This window comes from Vanacampus margaritifer, chromosome 4 (genome assembly GCF_051991255.1).
Source record: "Vanacampus margaritifer isolate UIUO_Vmar chromosome 4, RoL_Vmar_1.0, whole genome shotgun sequence".
Classification (NCBI taxonomy): Eukaryota; Metazoa; Chordata; class Actinopteri; order Syngnathiformes; family Syngnathidae; genus Vanacampus; species Vanacampus margaritifer.
The window spans coordinates 18,003,353-18,012,929 of NC_135435.1; positions in this window are offsets into that span (position 1 = coordinate 18,003,353).

Genomic DNA, 9,577 nt, shown 5'->3' on the forward strand with positions numbered 1-9,577 from the left:
TTTGAAACCAAAAAAGGTCTCAGACTCTTTTCCAAGAGGCATTAAAATAAAATTGGTGTATTTTCCTTTTTTTTTTTTACATGCTTCATTTTAGTAGATATTCTGTGCTAAGTGTTTTCCTGCCAAAGGCTTTGTAATTCCTAAACGCAAAGATGTTGTTTATCTTCCTTACTTTCAAGTTGGATACGCTCTATAAAACCTTGTTTAGGAATTCAATTCATGATGCTTATTTAGCAGGAAAAATAAAGAGCCACCTCATACACGGTACAGTTAACACACACTGCCTATATCTCACTCAAAAATCTCCAAATTTGAATGCCCTTTGAGTCACGGGTGTCAAACTCAAGGCCCAGGGGCCTGATCAGGACCACCATGTCGTTTTCATGTGGCCAGCAAAAGCAAATCATGTGTCCATGATGATCCTTGCTAAAATCCGTCATTTAGTGTTTATTTTGGCAACTCGATTTGAACAATTTACAACATTTTAGAAGAAAACCGGTGCTTGTTGTTGAGTGCCTGTGAATAGGCATCTTGTTTACAACAGCTCCATTTACATTCTCCTTTATTGCCCTTTCCACATTTTATTGTTTCTAAACCATTTGCACTACAGCAGCGTTTTTAATTTATCGGAGAAAATTGGTGTACTGTTTTGGGACTTCGGCCTACCATGCTACAACCACCACAGAGCCAGCCGGGAATGCATCCCAGATGAGATTTGAAGCAAGAGTGAGGACTAATCAGGAGATAAAATTTGTATTAGTGTTATTCGCCGATGAACGAACTAATGACTGTTAGAAAACTGCGGTTGTTTGTTTACATTCAAACTTCATCTTGCAGGAGTAACGTAATGCACGCCGTGATCACGAGATTACAATTCTAGCATTCCACCACCATGACACTGGTCAGTGGCGACTTTGAACATGTTCCTCATGCTTCGCCACCAACAAGTTTACACAAAAGGGAATACAACTATGGACCTACTATGTGAATGGAATGGGTTTTTTTTTTCCAGGCTTATACTATGCTCTCCTTTGGGTGATGGCTCGAGCCTTGTTTATTTTCCTCCCCCTCCCTCGTGCATCTTTCCTTCTTATCTAAGACCTTGGGGCACTTATTGGCGAATAATGTCAGGCATGTCTCCCTGTGTTGGTCTTTGTTTTTCATATTTCTTGGACGGGTTGAGCCTTTTATTCCATTCCATTCTATTTCATTCTATTCAACCTTGGGAATCCTACTGGAGTCTTAATATCACAAGCAAACAGTTACATTTATTTTTAGTATGTTTTAGCAAAGGGTTTCCATTGCGACTATAAATGAATGTAAATATATATGAGTGTTTGTGTGAAAAGTTGGTCTTCTGTGCCTCCTACCGGCTTTTTGTAATTATAACATAATGGATGCTGCTGGATGACTAATGGCTCTCTAATGGCATCATGATGGTCCCGTGTTGATTTTGTGGCAAGAAACGATTGAACCTCACATGCACATACATTCTTTTTTTTCAGTGTGTGTGTCACAGCATAGCAACAAAGGAAAAAAATAAGCAACATAAGGAGAACATGCACGTGGAGCGTATCTTACCTTTCTAAGCCAAGCAAAGTGTTTGTAGAAGTCAATATCATACTCCATTCTACAGGCCCATTGTAGTAGCCCTGGCTCTCAAAGTTGGACACGACGAAGAATTTAGTTTGTGTGCTGCATTGAGCCGAGAAGGAAAACAGAGTCCAGTGTCAAAAATGAGTCCCAGCGATAAATCCTCACGCGTGTGAACCCGTGTGCTCCTCATGCAGACCATCCACGGCGCAGACAGTACCGAAAGGCCCTCGGTGGTTTTTGAGTCTGGACAGAGTTCTTCGAGTTGAGCTGAATAACTCAAATAATGCCAGTTGGCTCGACTCCCTTTTCTTTTCCTACCTCTTTTCTACCTCCTCCTCTGTGTTTTTTTTTCTCTCTCTTTCTTTCTCAAAACAACTCAAACTGCCTCTGTATGCACAATAACACCACATATACTGCTCTCATCTTCTCCAGTCCTTCCTGTGGTCCTTTGCTGTCTGTCATGCCGGCCGAAGTACCTTCTGGTCTTAAACTAAAGGGGCTCGGGGGGTGTTCTCTGCAGCACATGCTTCTCAGATGTGGTGTCGAGCAAAGGGGTTCATAAAAAAAGAGGAGGAGGAAGGAGGAAGCTTTGCGAGTGTAGAGTTCATAGCAGTTCAAAAGCAGAAAATATGGCTGCAGCTGTGAAGTGAGGCCACTTTTGGAGACGTAGCAATCGTTGTAGGAAATTAAAGCAAGAAAATGCAGGTATAAAGATGAAGGGGGAGTGGAAGAGAAACGGGCTTGCTTGTGTTTGAACAGGAACTCTGCTTCTCATTAGGGCCATCATTCATCTAACTCCCTCAGGACACGCCGGTCCAGATGTTGATCAGAACCAAAGTATAAGACGACAATTGTAGTGGTCTGTGGTGTGCATGATTTCATTTGAGAGAAATTTGCTTCTGTATTAGATGACATATGCGCGTGCTTGCGTGTAGTCGCGTTAGCACGACCGGTGCTGCCTCAGTGAGAACTTGTTCTTCATCATTCCCCTTGACCTCCTGCAGTGCCCCCAAAATGTCAGTCAACTTAAGAACCTTTAAAGAGTACTTTATTTGTGGTGTAAGAGTCTGTCCGTCTAATGACATCAGGGCACTGTATGAGTCTTTCTTTTATTTTACCTGAAATAAGGAACAATGGGGGGATTCAAAGCAGAAGTGTAAATTGATAGTTCCTGTTCCCTGCATCGATATTGAGTTTTTAAGTACCCGATACAACATTATACTGTACTCACTGGACACTTCATTAGGCATAAACACTGTAATAGTTCAAAGAAAGACATTAGAGCAGTGTTTGATGATAAAAAAATACTTTCTATTTGTTGATTTTACATTAATTCCATTATTAGCTATGAAGAAAAAAGTAGAAGTAGAAAAATGTGATTAATCGTACGGAAGCGTATTGCATTCACTTGGGGGAAAAAAGCCTCCTGTTTTTCTAACTATTTTTTTGGGTTGCTTTGTTTTTTTGAGTATTATTTTTTTTTTCTTTCTGTTTTTCTGAATATTTTTTTCAGTTTTACGTATTTTTTTTTCTGTTAAAAAAATATTCAGAAAAACAGGCTGAAAAAAATTATTCAGAAAAACAGGAGAAAAAAATATTCAGAAAAACAGGTAAAAAATATTTGTAAAAAAAAAACAGGAAAAAAAAATATTAAAAAAACAGGACTTTTTTTTCAAGTGAATGCAATACGCTTCCGTATAATCGTAAATTATATATATATATATATATATATACTTGGGGTTTTTTTGCATGTGAAGGGATTTTGTAGGTGTACCTACAGTATTGATGTGGACTATGTTAAGAGCAATTCCTGAGATTGCCTGTTGGGAGCAATATTGCACAACTGCATGTTTTTTTTTTCTAACTGTAAATGAATGCCATCAAATGGTTTGGAGTGTATCTGGCTTCCATCTCATCTACCCTCAAATTACAGGTTTAATTTGCGGGCAGTTATAATAGCACCATCTGAGCAGAAAGTGCTTTCGCTGCTGCGATCCTTCAATTAAGTCAAACACACAGGAAGTAACATGCGACTTTTGCCATCATAACTATTTGTATCTTGAGTGATAACCTGTTATCAGGCATGTTAGGGTCTCAGCCGTTTGCGAATGGCTATGTTGCCACATCTATTATTAGAAATGTGTTTTTTTCTGACCCTCTCTGAGAGAATTTAAGATAACAGTCTGTAATTCCAAACATCTATCACCTCTTTGAGAAAGTCGCTGTGCATGTTCATGGACAAGGAAGCACAATACACTGTCTGGTCACAATAGTCCAGACACCATACAATCTTTTTTTTTTTTTTTTACTTTTTTTTATGGAGATTTAAAAAAAATAAAATACACCATACAATCTAATGAGATCAATAATTTTGCCATTACAAAATAATAAAAATGGAAAATTCATGAAAATTCCACCAGCTATCAGAGAAGTTCATGAGAGGTGTTTCTAATATAATTCTAATATAAGATAAAATTGTTAAACTAACCTCAACAACTATTACTTTTTATTTTTTTAAATACACCTTTTTGATTGTATCTCATTAGATTGAGCCACTTAAGAAAAAAAAACATATTTTAAAGCATTTTTTTTTAAATAGTCACTACTTAACATATTTGAGATGTACTAATGTGAAACCAAGTGGAGATGTGAGATTAGACCACATGGTAATAAAATGTAAATTCTTACCTGCAATAGTGTCATCCATTTGCTGTAATGTCACCTGCAACACGTTGCAGGCATCTGTCACCATGGCAACCAGCAAGCTGTCAGTGAAAGTGGCACAGTGACATGCTCATTTAGTGGCTTTAAGTTGTCACTTTGAGCCGGAGGAAACTCGTTTCCTCAAACAACTTCACTCCGACTTCTGAAAGCTATCAAGGCATCTGACTAACTTCCCACTTGAAATAACACCCTGACTCTCACTTTGGCTTGAAACACTCCCCTCATTATGGAGCCCCATTGTCATTGCTCGCATCGAGACACCAAACCTGTCATATTTAGAACCGTTTGGTCTTGTATTTCCTTTCGGTTTGTGCTGATTTATTACATAAATTGCGTACAGTGAACTTGGAAACCAAACAGCATCTGGCTTAACAGTTTCTCCTTTGACTTTTCATGATCAAACCATCATAAATCTGTCCACATTTTGGATTCATATTATCCTCATAGTTATAGTATTACGTATGTGTTGATACAAAGAGCTTGTGTCAGTTGTTAGAGATAAAACTTCCTTTTTTTTTTCCTGCACTCATAATCCTTAGGCTAGAAACAAGTAAATATAGTTGTATGTATAGAGTGGTGCTTTGAGACACGAGTTTGATTGCATGCTCATAACTCAAAATACTCATACAACTCATCTTTCCCGATTGAAATCCATGCAAATGCTAAATGCTTGTTATTAAGCAATATCGATTGCAGTAAGGCAAAGATATGAAGAAAGGGGTGCACACTGCTGAACATGAACAATGAACAATACAATTATGCACAAAGAATTCATCTAGCGGATGCGAGTGTAAATGATATTATATATTTCACAACTGACGGTCAAGTAGAAGTTTAACAGTACATACCTACAGTAACAAATAACCATAGCATACTCGAAATAATACTGCTAAATGTAACAATACATATATTAATGAATAAGATATTAAATATCTTATGACACTGTATTTGCGTATAATCAAATAATTAAGTAGTTTATGTCAACATTTTCAAGAAAAGTATACTATATAATGCGTTTTCTGTCCTGATTGTATAGTGCAGAGGTGTTCAAACTATGGCCCGGGAGCCATTTGTGGCCCGCCATCCATTCATAACCGACCCGCAGCATATACTAACAATTACATTGTGACAATAGCAAGTAGCAATATTGGAACATCTCTTCATAACATTGTGAAAAATAAAGATTCCTCTACTTTCTGTTTTGTGTCAAGGTCCAAATCGTGAGAACATCACATGAACGTAATTAAAGAACTGTCTTCAAAATGATCAGCGTTTGACAGATTTGTTTGGTTCTGAATGTAGAGATGAGATTCAGCTGCTGTTCAGTGCAGGGACAAATATTTTTCTGGCGGGTTACAGGGTCTCTGACTACCACAAAATCTTGTAAACAATATGCAATTACTCGATTTAATGATTTTGGGAGCTTCTTTGTTTTACAAAATGTGGCCTTCGGAGAAAAAAAGCCATGACCAGTCTAAGGTGCTGTCAGCATTTCACCTGATGTAACAGGATAAGTGGTGTAGCAGATGTATGGATGGATATATTATTTTTATAGACTCAAAATGGCCACAACAACAGTTTCAAATATATATATATAAATTGACTAAAAGAGATTCAAACACAACTTGGAGTACTTGATAAGCTTAAAGACCTTATGGGCCACATGTGCGGCGAGGAAGCATAATAGACACTAAAAAGAGTCAGCAAAGCTGTGTAATGCCTTTTGTGGTTATGGCAACAATGCAGCAAAATGCTCCGCGGAACATAAATGGCTCTTATATAATATTCAACCAGTAATAAAATCATGGGTAACGGCGACCGTGTAATATGTGGCAGAGGGACCAAAGCATCCAGAGATTCGCTTTACATACATAACAGCGCTACTTACTTAAATTGACTTGTAATCTTGCAGCGTGCACATGCAAAATATGCACATGGGAGGATTTCCAGAAGTATTCAGACAGCACTGTAGCTAAAGCAACATAACAGAGCGCCATGTTACAGATGCCAAGCATATGCAAAATGAGGATGGCAAGACCCTCAAACACTTTTCACAATGAAGCAGAGTGAGTTGTGGACGCCTTTGCATGCTCACGTCGTCTTCTGACACATCTTCAAAACATCACACAAAAATGTCCGTAGCATGAAACGTTGGCCTTCATTTAAATTGACATAATACAATCTGAGAAGACAGTTTCATGCCTGATGTCATTACTGGATTTATTCTTCTTCATACTGTGCATTAATCACGTTATAGAAGTATGTTTTCATGATTACTTTTTATGATTATTTCATATTAACATCACATCATTGCTTGAAACTAAAGGAAGATGCAGCTGGCATTTGCAGGGCATGTACAGTGGATTTAAATTTGACAGTGATTTTGGTATGGCCCGATGAAATCCAGGTTTTAGGTAGAGGTGTCAAATCGACAACTAATGGGTTACAATATTAATCCACAATTGTTTTAATAATCGAGTCAGCGTTTAGAGCAATTGTATAACTTAAAATTGTCCAAACACACATCTCAATCGTAATTCTCTGATTTCTGTATGATGACTTCACTAGTTAACTCATGATTAATCACAAATTTTATAACTGTTCTAAATGTACAATAAAAATTATATATAAATGTACAATTTTAAAAAAATATATAGGTTTTCATACTCTTGTTAAGAAAAGTGGGGAAAAAATGTTAAACTAATAGAAAGATTTTTTTATTTTTATAGCCGTCAATGTCAGTGAATGAGTTAAGAAGCATAACCCTCAATAAATAGTCATCACTATTATATTACACTGTTGTGTTATCACTTGAAACGAGTTAATGTGATGAACTGGCCGTGCCACTTAAAAAGGAAAGTTTCCATAAATGAAAACCTCATTGACAATTACGTTTACAGTGAAACATGTGAGTACAAATGAGGGAATCAGAAGATGATGTGACAAGCCACAGAGGGAAACCAGCTCGGCCATGGAAAGTGAAATTGTCTGGTCGGTGCTGGATTTCACATTCCTTTCTTTTCTTTGGTCCTTCCTCGGGTCTCCTGACGGCCTCACGACTCTGGCTGGAAGTGTTCGGTTTAGGTGAAAGGTATGGGATTTTTTTTTATAGGTTTTAGGTGAACTAATGAATACACACACACTCGCACACACGCCCACATACTCACCAACATACAAAAAAAGAAAAAAGGGGAGCAATGATGATGACATGTCAAATCGTTAAAATTACCGAATGAATAATACTGAGCTCTCCAGAAAAAAAAAGAAGAAAAAAAAGGAAAGTGAAATTGTTCAAGCTCCACTTTCCATGAGACACACATTTACATCTTTTTTTTTTTTTTTAAGGAGAGCTCAGTACTGTTCATTCAATTTGACATCATCATTGCTCTCCTTTTTTTAAAAAATAAATAAATAAATAAAAGTTTGGGTTTTTTTCTCTCTTTTTTTAATTTTTTTAATTTTTTTTTTAAATATATATACATATATATATATATATATATATATATATATTTTTTTTTTTTTGTATGTGGGTGAGTATGTGTATGTGTATGTGCGTGTGTGTGTGTGCGTGTGTGTGTGTGTGTACGTGCGTGCGTGCGTGCGTGTGTGTATTCATCAGTTCACCTAAAGCCCATTAAAAAAAATCCCATACTAATAATATAATATAATAATAAATTGCCAAATGCAGAAACATCAATGTAAGTTATCACGATATAGTGGCTCTCGCTAACAGACAGAATTAAGTAACCAGAATTAGGTTAAAAAATTCTATATACATACGTAAACCATGTCTCTATAAATTTTGATATTTGGTTTTTATTTGAGGCAGATATTTTTTCCATTAAAATGTGATTTATGAAGAGGTTAGACCATTGGTCGATATTCAGAGTTTGTTTATTTTTCCAGTTAACAAGAATTGTTTTTTTTAGCGATAGTAAGGGCTACAAGTGTAGATTGAAATTGTTTATGTGGTAAGTCAGTTGTTGTTAGGTCACCTAGCAAACACAAGTTTGGAGATAAAGGTCAGTCCAAAATAGCGGAAAGTTTTTCTAAGACTTTAGTCCAGAAATACATAACCGGAGTACATAACCATAAAGCATGAACATAAGTGTCTGTAGTGTTTTGTAAACATTGGAGACAAATGTCGGAGTCTGAGAGTCCCATTTTCTTCATCATATATTGAGTAATGTATGTTCTATGAATAATTTTATATTGGATAAGTTGTAAATTTGTGTGTTTTGTCATTTTAAATGCGTTTTCACAAACTTGAATCCAAAAGTCAGGTTCCGGTGCTATAGACAAGTCTGTCTCCCATTTCGAGATGGGTAAAGACATTTTATCAGTATATGAAAGTAACTTATATATTTTTGAAAGTTTTTTTGTTGTTGTCGGAGAAAGCTTGTTAATATCTTTAGCTAAAACAGGCGGTTGGAGCGTACCCCACACATTTACATCTGACCGCATCGGTAACTTCTCAACATTGACTACATCATTCATCTTTGACCACCAAAGATGGAAAATATGATGACCGCAGAACCGGTAATGAAACTTATCCTGGATAAGAGGTAGAAAAACAAGTTGATGTGTTGTATTATGTATTAATAGTTTGAGAGGTCATGCTGACTTCTCTGCCACTGCAGTGTTTTTGACTATACAGAGTAAATTTCAGACAAGATAATTACACCACCAAGTAAGATGTTGTGCAAAGAAACACTCTCACCTCTGTTTGCTTCATCCTGGCTGGCTACTATTTAACGCAGACGGGTGTCATATCATATGCAACACTCACTAATGAGATGTTCACAAGCAACCCACACACATCTTGTGCTTGAAAAATAATAGCACGTCCACCCTATTTTTTTGTGCACGTTATTCGCTATGAAAAGACAGGCCGAAGTCTAATCAGAAGTCAAAAAAGGCGGAGAGGTCAAGGTCATGGTTATTAACAAGCTTGTGCGGACGCATAAAGGCCAGACTTGTCCACGGCATGAGGAGACCCTTGACTTAAGTATGACGGGATTATTCATGTGGCAATCTGACACACTAAAGCGAACCAAAGATGCCTTCATGAAGATCTGGATCTGATCATTAAAATCAATGAGAGCCAAAGATGAAACAGCTCACTTGTTAATTGAACTCAGATGTGCATTCACTGGCCACAACATTAGGTACACTTGCACATTATTTTTTTTTAAATGTTTTAATATTTAGAATTTTTTCCAGTAACTTATAAATTCTGATTTAATTCTGAAATTTA